Raw genomic sequence first — 15,194 nt, 5'->3', positions numbered from 1 at the left:
AATGAATTGTCAGCTGGAAACTATGTTATTATAAAGTATTAACCCGAGATAAACAAAATAAGAGTAGCTTTAACCAAATTGTCAAAAATAAAGTGTATCGGATGGTTTAATAACAAATTCTGATGGCTACACTGGTATATATATATATATATATATATATATATATATATATATATATATATATATATATATATATATATATATATATATATATATATATATATAGCAGACAAAAAAACTTCTCAAAGCACGAACCAAGGAACAACAGGGAGGGGAGCAGGAGAAAACTCCAAGAAACAGCATTAATTCACCAAAAGTAAAAGTCTGAAATTTCTCATTTATCATCGCATATGACCTTCGAACAAGGAACGGGCTTTATAGAAGAATGAATACACACGAGTTAATGAGAGGTCGGAAATAACATTAAACGGATGGAGGCTAAAATCGCCGGCAAGGAACAACATTGGAAAACGCGCAAAACGCAATGAAGCTCAGCAATCATTCACCAAAATCACAAGTTTTAGCAAGTTCTCTTGAGATGTTAATAATATTTCAAGGTTTAAAACATATCATCTATATTTGTATATAAACTTCCAAGAAGTAATAACCTTTATAAAAGAAAATACATGACGCCTTCTTTAAATTTTAAGAATGTTTGAAGTCCAAAATATCTCATTTCATGAATATCTTCATCATTAAAGGAACGACCTTTACAGAAGGAACCAAGCGAATTGGTCCGATGACCTAATGACAAAGCTCTAAGCGCAGAAGGATTCGGAAGTTTCCAGGTGAACGGGATCAACACAACTCCGTCGACGAAGCTATGGCGATGTACACAGGCGTGTGCGCTCCAGCACCGCGTTTCCAACGAGCGCTCCTTCAGTAGTCGTGATTCCCTGGTCCAGCCGACACGTGTCGGTGCCGCGCATCGCTCTATCTCTTTCTCGCTTCAATTTTCACGTCTTCGCGCACAGAAAACTTTCGCCGGCTCCTTAGTTTTTCCTCGTTGTTTTCCTTTTCCCGCGGTACTTGACACGCAGTCCGCGTATCAGAAGCGAGCCAGTTTGTAGTTGCAGCACGCCGTTTCCCTTCACGCTCGCTCGGCAGCTTCGATTCACAGGTGAAAACTGAATTAATTTTTTTTTTCGTTTATGTTTGTCGATCAAGCTTCGAATTACCATCTCCAAAAATCTTGAAGTACTGCTTCAAAGCTATCGGCTTCAATTATTTTTACTATTATTTTTATTGTATGAAACAATTGATTGGAATAACTAAAAAATTAACCAAGAAAATGTAAATTTTGAATTTTACTTTTTTGCTAGATTTTTGAGGAATATTTTATAGTAAAAAAGGTACGTCAAAATCTTGACTACCAAACGACATATAAGGTGGTTGTCAATATTTAAAAATCTCTAAGTATTGCTTCATAGCTGACAGACTGGTTGTTGTTACTATTCCTTCCCTACAGTTAAATAGCAAAAAAGCATGACATTTTATGTAGGAACAACAAGAAAGATGATTAAATAGATCAAATGTTAAAACAATCACGAAAAACCTACGAGTTTTAATTTTTAACGCTCTTGCTCAATTTTTGAGAAATAATTTAAAAAAAGAAACGACGAGATATTTTTTATCACCTTACATTAAGCAGATTAAACAGATTAAAATGTATCAAAATGACGAAAAACATATTGTTTTAAACACGCAGATAGTTAACTTTATTTCAATACATCTCAAAATCTAATATTCGCAGCTTGTTTTAGAAGCATGATAGGTTTTTATTACATTGCGTTCTTGACATAAATCGAGGTTGTTTCTTAATTTTTCGAAAATATTACCATTTAAATATCAAACAGTTTTTGGGTTGCATATTTTTCATTGAAATTATTCAAATAGTCACACGGTAAGTTAAATTATTTTTTCTACTCCCGTCTGTAAAATACCTAATTACCCGCCGACCTAACATGCGGGAAGCGTCACTTTACCACGTCAGTTTAGTTTCCCATGATTCCGAGCCACTTCGGACATTTTCGGGATTTTACCGCACGGGTTTGGGAGCAATCGGATGTTTTCGGAGATATTTCCCACGCTTTATATTTTGAAGTTTGTCAGTTCAGACAGTCATGTCAGTGAATGTAATCGTGTAATTTTGCAAAAATGTGCCCAAAATCTAACGGTCGTAGAAAAAGTATAGTATTTAACTCACTCGTTTATTAAAAACTCGCTTCGCTGCGCTCCGCTCGTGTCAAATAAACTCGTGAGTCAAATGCCGTTTACCGCGCTTGTTGCGTAATATACTATTTGAAGTCTGTGATGTATTTAAATCACATTGAAAGCTGCCGTGTATGGCTGTCATGTTTCATGACAGGTACCAAAGACCTATATGAATGACGCAGACATTTTTTTAATGCTATAGACTTGGACTTCGCAGAAAATTTTTCAAAAACTACTAACCCGATGTTATAAAAATACATAAGAAAAACAGCAACTGTGTGTGCTTTAGCTCAGAAATTAAAAGTGGTAGCTAGTTAAGCAATTGAATAATTTTCTAAAAAGTACATAAAAAAAAACAATTTCCACCCTAAAGAAATTTTAATCATTATACCTTACCTTCCAAAATATTTATTGTTGTTTATTTAGATTAGTTTGATTAGTTAGAAATTGATTGATCTCAAGATGCAATTTTATTTACTAATTTTATTTTAAAAACTTCACAGTTCACAGTTATTTTATTTTATAAGCCCAGTATTTTCTAGTTTTAAGATTTAATGTGAATAATGTTTCGAATTTCTAAAAAAGAAGATGGATCCCCGGCGCAAATCCTATTGTGGGGGCTGGTCCAGAGAGCTTTCGTGCTATCGCGAAAATATCAAAGAGAGCTCTCGGCAACGTGCATGGCCTGCGCTTTTTGCTTTCTTTGTGGATTAAAGTCGTTTGCTCCAGACCATAGTAAAAATCAGCAAGATCAAGACTCCCCTATATCGAACGTTCATATCGATAACCTCCAATTACGAAATAGACTGCGGTCGACCCGTATAAACTCGAGTAAAATACGACCACAGAAAAAGTAATAACGGCGAAGGTATTGAAATTATGATACCCGGACTGAAGAAAAGGAGACAAAGGAAATATTTTAATAATGAAATTTTACTACGCTGGTTAGCCTCACGCGCGGGTAATAACAATTTTTCCAAATAAGCGTGGCACATATTCAACTTATAATACCATATTCAGGGGAGTTCTCTTTTATTATATCCTCAAACGAAACCACAAAAAAATTTAACAAGAAAATTATTGTCACATTTGTAGAAAATTGCACTTAAAAAATTCGACGAAGGAGGTTTCTAAAACGATCGTCGAAAAACCGCACCGCGGGGGCAACTCTCCCCCTCTCGAAAAGTTTTTCGATTACGTACCTAAAAAGCGTAAAAATAAAATGAAGTGTATATATATAGACGGTTCGTGCTCGTTGCACGGTCGGTAATTTTGGCGAATTTTTCTGCCTTTTTATTGTTGCTTAAACTTTTTCAAACTTTGTCTGACCCACTTGCTACAAATTAAGTTTCAAAACATTTTTTAGTATATGCCGAACCAAATCGTATCTCACGAACTAGCGAAAAAGTGGCTGTCGTGGGTTGCAAAGTTGTGGAATCAACATCTAATTTGAATTTGGTTATGTTCGGGATTGTACGCCGATAATTTTTGTGACAGTTTCGTTGCGTGAGGACCAAAAATTACGCAAAATAGCTCTCGAAATGTGTAAATTTGTAATTATCTACGTTTATATTCGAGTAATAGAATCTAATACATACTACATCAAAGCAGTACGAAAGGCAAATCCGGAAAAACTGTGGAAGAGTTATAATTCCTTCTTGATTACGTATTTTTTCAACTGCAAAAGCACCAAATTTTTCCATTCCATTCCAATGTAATTTGCGCATTCAACAACACACGCAGCAATTTGTAACGGTAAATCTGTGAAATGATTAATTATATTATTTCCGTACTAGTCTTTAAAAAATCATATATTGCAATTTCGATTTGCATAATTCATAATTTAGAAGTTAAAATTAATTAATATTAGTTTTTGGTAAATGCTTTTTGGTTTATTGCATAATCAAATAGTTTGATTCCCATAAAGCGAAATATTTTTACTAACCCAAAATTGTAGTCACCACAGCTTGACATAGTTCAACAACTGTACCATCCAATAAATGATTAATTTCACGCGTTTTTGGACGATATCGCCCTAAGGAATTGATTCCTAATGAGGTTATCATGGTTGTTACTCAACTAATACCAAGCGCACAAACCCCAAATTGATCGTCCTTTCTAATATGGCAATCCCGACGCTGGAAATCTACATTTTATTCCCCCAAAGGTCCTGTCGACTTCTCAACCGCCGCTTACAGTAACAAACCGGTTTCGATGGCGAATTTAAGGTCGAACGGATCCTCGCGAAATTGAAAACGTTGCCGTCGCAAAGGTCAATTTCGTAAAGTGCCCTTTAAGTAACTTTAAATCTTATTTCCTCGGTACCCATTAGCGTTCTTCCGTAGAGTAAACGTCGTTGAAACCGGCGCTGTTTGCTCGGGCAATCACGTTATTACTTAACCCCGCCGGATCGCGATCAGTGCCCGCATTGTACGGTTATAACTGGCGCAGTCGAGAGGACGGGACGTCGCATTACGAAAACTATCTTCCACGAAAGTCGATACGCAGCTCTAGATTTAATAACTCGCGCTATTATAAAAAGGATCATTAAAATTAATGACTAGGCGACGTAGGGAGTTTTCGATTGCTCGAGGATATTTTCGTTGTGCTTTAAATTAATTAATTTCTCGGAAAAGACGTTGTTAAAGCGGCGAGTCGTGACGCTTCCGATATCTGCTCGTTTGAGGTTCATTTGTGCTATTGAAAAACAAAAATTTACCAGCGAGTGTGGTAATTTCGTAAAAAAAAATCAATGTCGATAGCGAGTTGTAAAAACTGCGGCATTAAAAGCTTTCGGGATACGCTCAATAAAAATCGAAATTTACGAGGATTTTACGGGCCAGATTGCACGCCGGCGATCCCGTATTGTCCCGAAAGGTTCGCGAAATCTATAAAGCCCGGAGGCCGTTAAAAATCGCTATCAGCGAAATAACGTAATATAAAATATATGACAACGCCGCCAGCACTGAATAAAATATGTCACAGCAAAGTGGTATGTTTTCGGATCGATCGTACAACGTCCCCAAGAGTTTTCTTGATCGGACGGGAATATTGCTATAAAAGAATGGAAAACTGCGAGACGATCGCTTAAAGCAAGTGGATGGTGAGTGGCACATCGATTAACCAACATAAAGGACATCTTAACCTAAAAATAATGGAGTCGTAAGGCAAGAAAGGGTTCTATTAATGCAGACGCCACAAGATCGAGAAATTTAAATACTCGCTTCGATATTATGGTGTTAATGAAATGACATAACATAATTTAATTATTGAATCTCATGCTTGAGATGCAAACTCCAAAATAATCTATATTACGCAGCTTGGTATTCTAGAAAATTGCTCCATAAAACGCTAGATGCGAATGAGAAAAACAATGATTAAGATTTAATGAACTTGTATATTTCTAAATGACGTCAGTCTAATTTGATGGTTTCGTACTATTCAATTTCCTATAGGAAAGGACATTATCCCCCATTTATTTATTAATGTATGCGATTTCATTTCAATAACACCATGTATATTCCTGCAGTAGGCCTAAAATTACACAACTAGGCCTTCACACAATCACATACATCTGACGAAACCCCAGTTTTTATTGCCATCGCCATCGGCATTCCAGGCAGTTTCTCGACACCTCGACGTCATCAAATTGGATTCCCCGGGGGTGAAAACAGAAAGCAATACGCCAATTGTGGCCCGTTGGTATTTTCCCTGTTTCCGTGGTTTTCCGGGTCGGCGGGAATTTGTTTCGAAGCCTAATTTATGGGTTCACTAAGCAGATGGCGATCGTGTTCTGCAGAGTTGTGGAATGGGAAAGAATCGAAGCTTCAAATTTGATTACTACATGTACGATATAGTGGGGTCGGGCTTAAAGCCTTCCTGACAAATGAAATACGAGGCGGTTTTATTCTGGTATCACCTCCAAATGTTCAAAAAAACTGGTTTTACATCCATTAAAGGGTACATAGACATAGACCATCGATGGTGCTGGACCCACCTCCCATAATCTTTTCTAGCAGCTTAATATCACCAATTGTGACGTAAATAACTCCTTGAAACTGGCCAGTGCATAATTCAGGCTACTTACACCAAACACTGGTCTTAACTGGTGTCACTCGATTGGAGTAATTTTTTCCAGGAAAGCAAGACCAGGTTGTATCCCCCAAAATTAACCAGGAAGCAATGAGAAATCGTCAGCAAAAGCGATTTATCGTTTTTGAAAACGCAATAAAAGTTACTGGTACCAACGGATTAACGTGTTTCTCGCTCAGCGTCTGCGCCCAAGCTGCCTGTCCATAAAAAAGCGTCATTGCAGTTAGCGCGAATATTCCAAATAATACCGGTAATATGTAACCCAAAATAAACAATAAAACGCAAACTTTTTCGTGTGTATGGCAAAATTGCCCACAATTTAAATGTAACCCCAAATAACCATAATAAGGATAATTATAAAAAGAAAAAAAAGGGAAAATTCTGTGAGACATCGGATGAAGTCCTAACTTTTGATGTTAGTGTAAGACAAATCTCGTAGAACAGAATTTTGTAGTCATCACTATCACGATAATAAATAATAAATAAAAAAATATATATTTCAAAAAATAATTACATTAAAATAGTGTCATTTACAGTGGCAGTGCCATCTGTTTTGAACAAATTTAAAATATTAGTTGTTGGTTATTTTCTCCTAGAAGGATGCATTGTTTCTCTATCGTGTTCCCGCGGACCACTGTGTATAAAGTGACTCGCTCATTTTGACGAACTTCAAAATTACGACAAACTTTGATTGATATAAAAATTTATACTGTTAATTGCAATTTAAAATGTTATTTTTTCAAATATCTCGCGTACATTGTATGATAGACGAAAACTGAAACTTTCTCTCAAATAAAATTTCCCATCTTTGACAGTTTTTCATTTATCGCCAATAATTTACGAACAAAAACGGAACGTTTTATGACCTCTAAGATTTTTTGCCCATAAACGACACACCCTGTATATAATTCAAACAATCTTCGATATTGAGGTTATAATCCTGGATCTCTCACTTTTCCTGGTATATGAATTTTTCCAATACAGTTAATGGTTTCCGAGAAAAAACTTGTAGATTGAGCGTATGTGATAGAGAAAAGCAGTAAATACAAAAATTATGGCTATTGATGCGGTCTACAATACCGTCTAAACCAACTGGCCATATTTTTTAAGGGTAATAATTTACTCTGCGAAAGAACAATTTTCAGAGTCTTTTAGATTTTGCTCTATAATTGAAAACCCAGTACATAATCGAAAAAATGCTTCAAATAAAAGTTATAGTACCGGATCTTCCGCGTATTCTGGTAAAATAAATTTGCAGATCCAGTAAATAGTTTTCCAGAAATCTTCTTTTTCTGGAAGCTAAAATAACAAAAACAACATTTTCAATTTTTTTTTTAAATACATGGCAATTCTTGATTGCTTCCCGCTTCTACAGTTTAGTTGTGGTTGTGGACTTTCACCTCTCTGATAAATTTGAAGTCGATAGATACAAATTTGAGACATCTATTACATTTTTGAATATGGCACAGAATATCCACAACACCCTGTACAATATGGAAAAACCTAAAAGACAAAGTATTAGCAGTCCATACGGAAGGGGAACCGAATTTTCAATTTTTTGCAAATTCGAAGCACTCTGAACATTTTTAAAAAATTATCAAGAATAAAGGATTTTAACCAGGATCTCGCGCTTCTTTTGATTCAATAATTTTTTGATCGTGTGTACCTCTTCTGAGAAATGTTGTTTTTTCTCGAAACCCTTCAAATTCGTTTTTAATTTTTTAAAAAATAGTTCCAGACCCCCCAATTTGAATAGGTTCCGTCAAGGGACCAAATGTTATTTGTCCGCCAAATTTGAAGTCGATGGCGGTGCTCCATAGCGATGTACGAAAAACAGACGAAAATCGCGAAAAAGAGATAGACGCCAATTTTCGATCTAGGCCATTTCCTACAGGCTAATGTGTCTCGTGGTCTGTTTAAAAGGAGGCAAATTTCAGCATCCTAGCTCCAACGGTTCCGAAGTTATTCTCGTTTTTATGAAGCGGTGACAAAAAACCGAATACAGAGAACAGACAACATTTAAAAAAAATTTTTTTTCGACGCTTATCATTTGTGTACCAGCCGTTGCCGAGATATGAATTTTGTTGCCAAGCGCGTATAATTTCGACAAATTCGGTTTCACCGATTTTCGAAAGTAACAAGACAGAATCTCATATGAGACTTAAAATTAGTCTGATAAACCATTTTTTTACTTTCATACGGAATATACCTACATAATACACTAAAATTAGATATTACTTTATTGAATTTATCTATTACATTGTTTACATGATTTTCCCATGAGAAGGTGCTATCCAAAAGCATAGCCAAAAACATTGTGCCATCGTTTCTTCTTGATGGATTTGTTGTAAACAAATTCTCCGTTTGCGGTATCTTTATTTACAATTTCCAATAAAATGCAAACAATTCTGTTTGGAGGTCGCATTAATCATGGGTGCAGGGAAAAGACAGAACCAGCAACCACCAAATCGCAACTCTATTACTTCACCGTGGGCTCTATTATCCGCATACGGATGCCAAATGCGCTGCTGCGGGGAATTCCATTAAACAAGACCGCAGTACTTTTGAATTATTAAATTTTAATTGAATTCGTTTAGCGAGAATATGGCGAAAACAAAAACCGTCGGTAAAAGTGTCGACGGCAGTTAAAACAAATAATTGAAATTGGGAGTGGGGCCTGTTCAATAAACGACATTCCGAAAACACAATTATGGAAATAAATCCGTGAAAGGGTTCGTTTCCCAAACCGCGCGCTCACGTCCCCGAGCGACCTCGGATAGGTTAATTAAACGTTTGCAATCAGTTCGATAGGTTAAAGTTCGATTGTTTTTCGTACCCTAGACACGGACTTTCCGACGTGAACATAATAACTATCCAGAAGTAATGGTTGAGTAGTAGCTTACGGGTTTATTTGGTGAATGTGTTGGTGCGATATCAATTGTGTCTATCACCTTAGTAGGAAAGCTAGCAGAAACCGGGGTACGAACTACCCATCTCAGAGTCATGCTATTGATCCGGAATTGGTGACCGATTTTCACTGTGATGATCTTAAACAAGATTGTGCATACACCCTCTATACAGCGTCTATCACCTATCGCCGAATTTCAAAATCACGACAAACTTTGATGGATATAAAAAATACGTAAGTAATAACGATTCCCAAAGATATGATGTATGATAGACGAAACCTAAAACTCTCTCGATACAGCTTATGACACTGTTTAAAACCAAATTATCCCATGTTTTATAGCTTTCCATTTAAGCCATATTTTTTATGATTTTTAATTTGCGGTTAATAATTTACTCTGGAAAAGAACAATTTTCTGGGTTTTTTAGATTTTTGTCTATAATTGGAGAACCCTGTGTATAATCGAAAAAAATCCTGAAAGAAAAGTTGTTGCACTGTATCTTCCGAGGGTGAATGGAAGACAAAATAAGCAAAACAAAAATTTTACAAATTTATTTTTAAAAAATACTTGTGCAAATTTACGACACTTAACGCGTTTCTTATATTGCACGGAATATCGCGGACAACCTGTACAATAGGTGAAAACCTTAAATATAAAAGTTTCGACCGTCAATACGGGCTACATTGTTATGTAAAAGAAACTAACATATGAAACACAGTCTTTTAGTTATAGCCAATTTTCACTATTAGGGGCACCCATTTTTCATTTTTTTTTATATGTGACCCACTCTGTACATTTTTGAAAAATTATATAAAAAAAAGTTTATGGAGCAAAATTTTGTGCGTCTTCTAGTTCAAGAACTTTTTTGGCTGCATTAACGGTTTTGGAGAAATGATTTTTTTCTTAGGCCCTTGCAAACCTGATTTTCTATTTTTTTTAAATAATTCCCTACCTCCCAACCCCCCCAAATTCAATAGGTTTTGTTAGGGGCCAAACGCTATTTGTCTGCCAAATTTGAAATCGATACCTTCAAATTTCGGACACTTATCTTGTTTCATAGCCATGTCCAAAAAACAGCCGAAAATCGAAAGAAAATGGACGCTGATGCTTGAACGCTGCCATGTCTTATGCACACTGTGGACGGTTAAAAAAGAGCAAAATTTGAAGTATGTAGCTCAAACCGTTCGGAATTTATCGTGGAAAAACCCTGGAACAAAGAACAGAGAACGGACAGACAAAAAAAATTTTTTTTCGACTCTGATCATTTCTGTACCAATAGCGGTCCTCTAGGACCTACCGTTACCCAGAGCTCCAGTTTACTGAGGAGCGCGTATAGTTTTGATTTCATAGATTTTTCGAAAGTAACAAGGGTTTCTTAATGGTTAGTTACCCCAAGAGAGAGGTTTTGGTAAATACTGACCTGTACCCACCGTATTTGACTCGGTGAGGCAATGTGTTATGACTTCGAGGTAGAGGCCTTGTTTGGGTAGGCCCCGCTTAAGGTACCCAAATTAAAGAGTAATTTTCGGACTCCTTTGCCACACTCCTCAAGTTGATGGTGTGCACAGCAAACCCACCTTAAATAGTGCATGGCCTTAAAGACCGAGGGAAATCAACAATCCATACACCTGCTGCATGAAAAATCCGGATGTGTTCACCTAACCCACGTACTGCCTAGCATTCAGCTAAATCATGCACCGGTTTGTGGAAGTCTCGGTCCATCCGTGCTCGAGGAAAATGAAGACCGTGCAGACCCTGACGTCGCCATCCTCTTCATTGGCATAAATATTAAAAGTTATTCTATTACAATATCTGAAATCTTAACTGAACATAATGCTTCTGGACCTTCATTCTATTATGCTTAGTAGTTGTTCGTATTATTTTGAAGAATTCCTTAAAATGTGGTTACTTTCCATATTTTTGGAAGACAAGTTTTGTGGAAACGCATGTCAAAAATTACCGTCCTATTTGCTTGACAGTTCCCAAATTTTTTGAAAATGTTTGAAAAAAATTTAACCCTGTTATTGGAAATTGTTACCCAACAGATCGTACCAGTGCATAACTTTTTACCTCATGACATATATGGTCCATTAGGCAGAGTGGCTCACATTGAATCAGTTCTCTTTAATTTATTTGTGTACTGTGGTGCAACACCAGCGGTACGGAGATTAACATATCCAAGTGCAACATCACGATGTTTAGTAGACTGCGTTCTCACTTCAATTTTAACTATTCCACGTTGGCCACATCAGCAATATAATCAATCTCTTTTGATACTGCTGAGAGACACGTGGAGAGAAACTTTCTCTTTATTTATTTTAAAATCTTAAACAATCGTCCGTTCATATTAAAAACACATTTTTTCAATTTGCAGTATTCATTTTTTTTTTAATGGGACGCCAATGTTGTTGATATTTTTATAGAAGCGGGTGAAAATACGTGTAATTTATTTAAATATTTATTAAATATATTATTTAAAAGAATTTTTTTGCAATGAATTGTAACGATTTTTGCAATGGTTGGAGTTAATATAAAACATATGTTGGTTTAGGAAATTAAAATGTCACCATATAGTCAACGATGTAACATACTACAGTAGATTTTCAACATGTCCACCATTTTGAATAATTCACGTTATATAAACAACCTTTACATGGGTTATAGGACTAGAAACAAAATCGGTGTTATTTAGATGGACCATAGCTCCTCTAAAACACCTTTATAGTTCATTTATCGTACTGCATCTTTCTTTATATACCATATCTTTAGTTGTCCCCCATAAAAAAAGTCCAGTGGGGTAATATCTGGACTTCGAGGTGGCCACCAGATGTTTCCATTTTGTTCTCTCCAAAGATTGTAATTTTGATTTAAAAATTCAGTGATTTCGTTTCCCCGGTGGCACGGAGCACCATCTTGCTGCCATATTAATTGAGCAAGTTCAGAAACCGGTATTTTATTTATTTATTTATGGTTGTATTTCACTTCTGAGCATATTTAAATATTGTCTAGAGTTCATTAACCTTTGATCGGTATATTCCGCACCACAATTTCACAGATCGTCTGCCTTGTAGTTTTACTTACAACACCCTTTTCTTATTTTCATCATTCCAGTAAGGTGTGTTTTTCCGAGTGTAATCTTGCATCTTAGTTCCGTTCCTCTAGATATTGCACGGGTAAAAACTGAAATGCTTTTGCTTTCTTAATTTTAAACAATTCTTTAAACATTCAACTCCAACGCTGCTTGACTAGTGGAGGATTCTGCTTCTCCTCTGTTTGAACATGTCGTGGTCTTTTATTCGACGTTGGCAGAAGTCTACCATCTTGCCTGAACGTTGCATAAATTAATCCGCTTTACAGGAAACCTTCTTTGATAGCATTTCTGTTTTTTCTTGCTTGATTGATTAAAATCACACCTGTCAAACTGTGACTCTAAATTATAACGCCACTTAAAACAATTATAAACACTTAATTGGTTTCCACAGCCTACTAGGGTAAAAAGTAAGTTTCATAATATTATTATGCCCGTTAAAAAGAAAATGGGGGTTTTTTACTATTAATAAAAATTTTATTTAAATATGCGAAATCTTGAAAAATGACCCCATCTTTCGTTGAAGCAATCATTAAAATTAAATAAAATGTAAGAAAGATATGCCACTATAAAATTCCTTAAAATAATTAGGTGTCAGGATTTTTCGCCAGCGAGTTTATTCATAAAAAATTTGAGAAACCATTAGATTTGGGTTTTGGAGATATATATACCAAATTCTAGGTATTTTGACCTGCTTTGAGAAAAAATATCAAAAACATGGGCGTCTCAATTAAAAAAAAAAATGAATATTGCAAGTTCAAATTTTAAAAAAATGTCCTTTAATTTAAGACAGCCTGTATAATTTTAGGATACCTAGTCACCGCAGATCGTTAGAAAGAAATATTCTAAAAATGTATAGTCATTACTGACAGCCGTGGAACACCATATTCACTAATAACATAATGATGCATAAAAAAAATATGTTATCTCAATTTCTGTCTAAACTACACGAAATTCGAACATATAGTTTCTGTAAAAGTTATCTTTATTTTTGGCAACGATTCTAAAAATATCAAAATATATAGGGTGTTCCATTTAATTTTTTTAATCTAATGTCAGTCCAGCGCTTATCGGACAATCTGTACATATTAATTATAAATAATTTTAGAGTTTAGTTTAAACCATAAAACTTTTGTATAAACTTAATTTTTTTAAAATCAGTTGTTGCTGAGAAAAGGTACACCGTGTGCCAAATAAAACCACCCACTATACGATCTCGAAACCCATAGGAGATAGGAAAAAGTTTCTTGGATTCCCCTGAAGATTTAAAATATTATAATTTTGTTGATACAGGGTGTCCCAAAAGTATCAACTTTCTTACTTTAAATGGAACAATCTGTATATATCGACATTTTTGGAACCCTTGTTTTTTTTTTCATATTTTGATTAGCCCATATAAAATTATGTCGTGACCCTACTGATCCAGGTATTGCAACAAAAATTGACTGATGCGTAGTAGCTTCTACAGGGCGTCCCAAATGGGTGGTGCCGTTTTGGTGAATTCAATTAAAAAAAATCTCAAGATTTTCAAATGAAACACGCTATATTTTTATTCAGATATCAATTCCCCTTTCGAAAATTGGCGATCCAAATAGCTAACGTGGTTCTAGATATGGCCATACGGAAGATGTCTAGCGATGAGCAACCAAACCATCGTCGAATGTCCTTCAACCAGTTTTGGCGCCTGCCGACCGACCTTTTGCCTTCTATGATTAGGCGCAGAAGTTCATACTATTCACCTCGCATTATGTGCCCAATATATAATTCTTTGATGGTAAGCATAAGTTCTTTTTGTTTTCTCATGCGATTGAGAACTTCTACGTTTGTTACTCTTTGAACCCATGATATTCTTAGTATACGACGGTAAATGTACATTTCAAATGCATCTAGTTTCCCTTCTAGTGATGGGTTTGGGGTCCAACTCTCACATCAGTACAGAAAAACCAAGAAAATATAGCATCTGACCATGCCTACCTTGAGCTCCACGCTCAAATCTGATCTCACGTCGTCTCATATTCAAGAATGTTTTTCTGGCCTGTTCTATGTGGCATCTGACCTCTTTCCTTGGATCACATTGATCATTTATGATGCTCCGCAAATATTTGTATGAAGACACTTGTTCCACCGCAGCACCATCAATATTCAGACGAACCTGAACAGGTGTCTTGGTAAATGCAATGATCTTAGTTTTTGTAGAGTTTATGAGGAGGCCAGCGTTTTCTATATATCGCACTATGTGATCCATTAGCACAACGGTGTCGTCGGCATATCTGATTCCCGTTGACCTTAATCCCACGCTGGATTCCGTCCAGAGCCTCTGCGAAGATTGCCTCTAAAATAACACCCGTATACATTCTTGTTGAATTTAAAGCTGCCCAAACTGGTCACTGGTTGGCAACGTTAGGTATTTTTTAAATAGCAAAGACAATACTCCAGATATACGAATAAAACCTATTGCTAACAATACAGAGTGTCCATTAACTCGTTGAGATTTTGAGAAAAATCGACTCTATACTACACACTTTAACAGATTTATTAAAACTTTAGAATTCATATTTAATAACTATAATAACTATAACTTATTTAAAATACAAATAAAATATATACTAATAAGGAACTTAACAACTATGAACTTGTTAAATAGAAATACGAAAAACCACAAAAACAAACAGAAATGTTAGAGTTTAATTTTACCTTAATCAGTCAAAAAAAATAAGATTGTAATCTCATAGTCAACTACATTTTTAGATATTTTGATATTTCTTTATTGTTTTGATGCCAGATGAAACGAGCATTGAAAGAGGAATGTTTTTAACTAAACTTTATGGACCGAACTAACACATACTTTTTAGTTAACTTTTTTTAAACATTTATTTATTCAAATTTGTTAC

At 35.5% G+C, this 15,194-nt stretch overlaps 1 protein-coding gene across 1 annotated transcript in view; it reads left to right on the top strand.

Moving 5' to 3' along the window:
* Positions 1 to 861: 861 nt before the first annotated feature.
* Positions 862 to 15,194, top strand: part of LOC132707486 (GTP-binding protein Di-Ras2) — a 76,893-nt gene continuing 62,560 nt past the window's right edge. Inside the window, exon 1 of the mRNA XM_060679361.1 lies at positions 862 to 1,120. The gene's annotated coding sequence lies outside the window, so the exon portion shown is untranslated. The remainder of the gene's footprint in view (positions 1,121 to 15,194) is intronic.

This window comes from Cylas formicarius, unplaced genomic scaffold (genome assembly GCF_029955315.1).
Source record: "Cylas formicarius isolate icCylForm1 unplaced genomic scaffold, icCylForm1.1 PGA_scaffold_9__14_contigs__length_23061073, whole genome shotgun sequence".
NCBI classification, from domain to species: Eukaryota; Metazoa; Arthropoda; class Insecta; order Coleoptera; family Brentidae; genus Cylas; species Cylas formicarius.
This window is presented reverse-complemented; position numbering and strand designations above follow the sequence as displayed.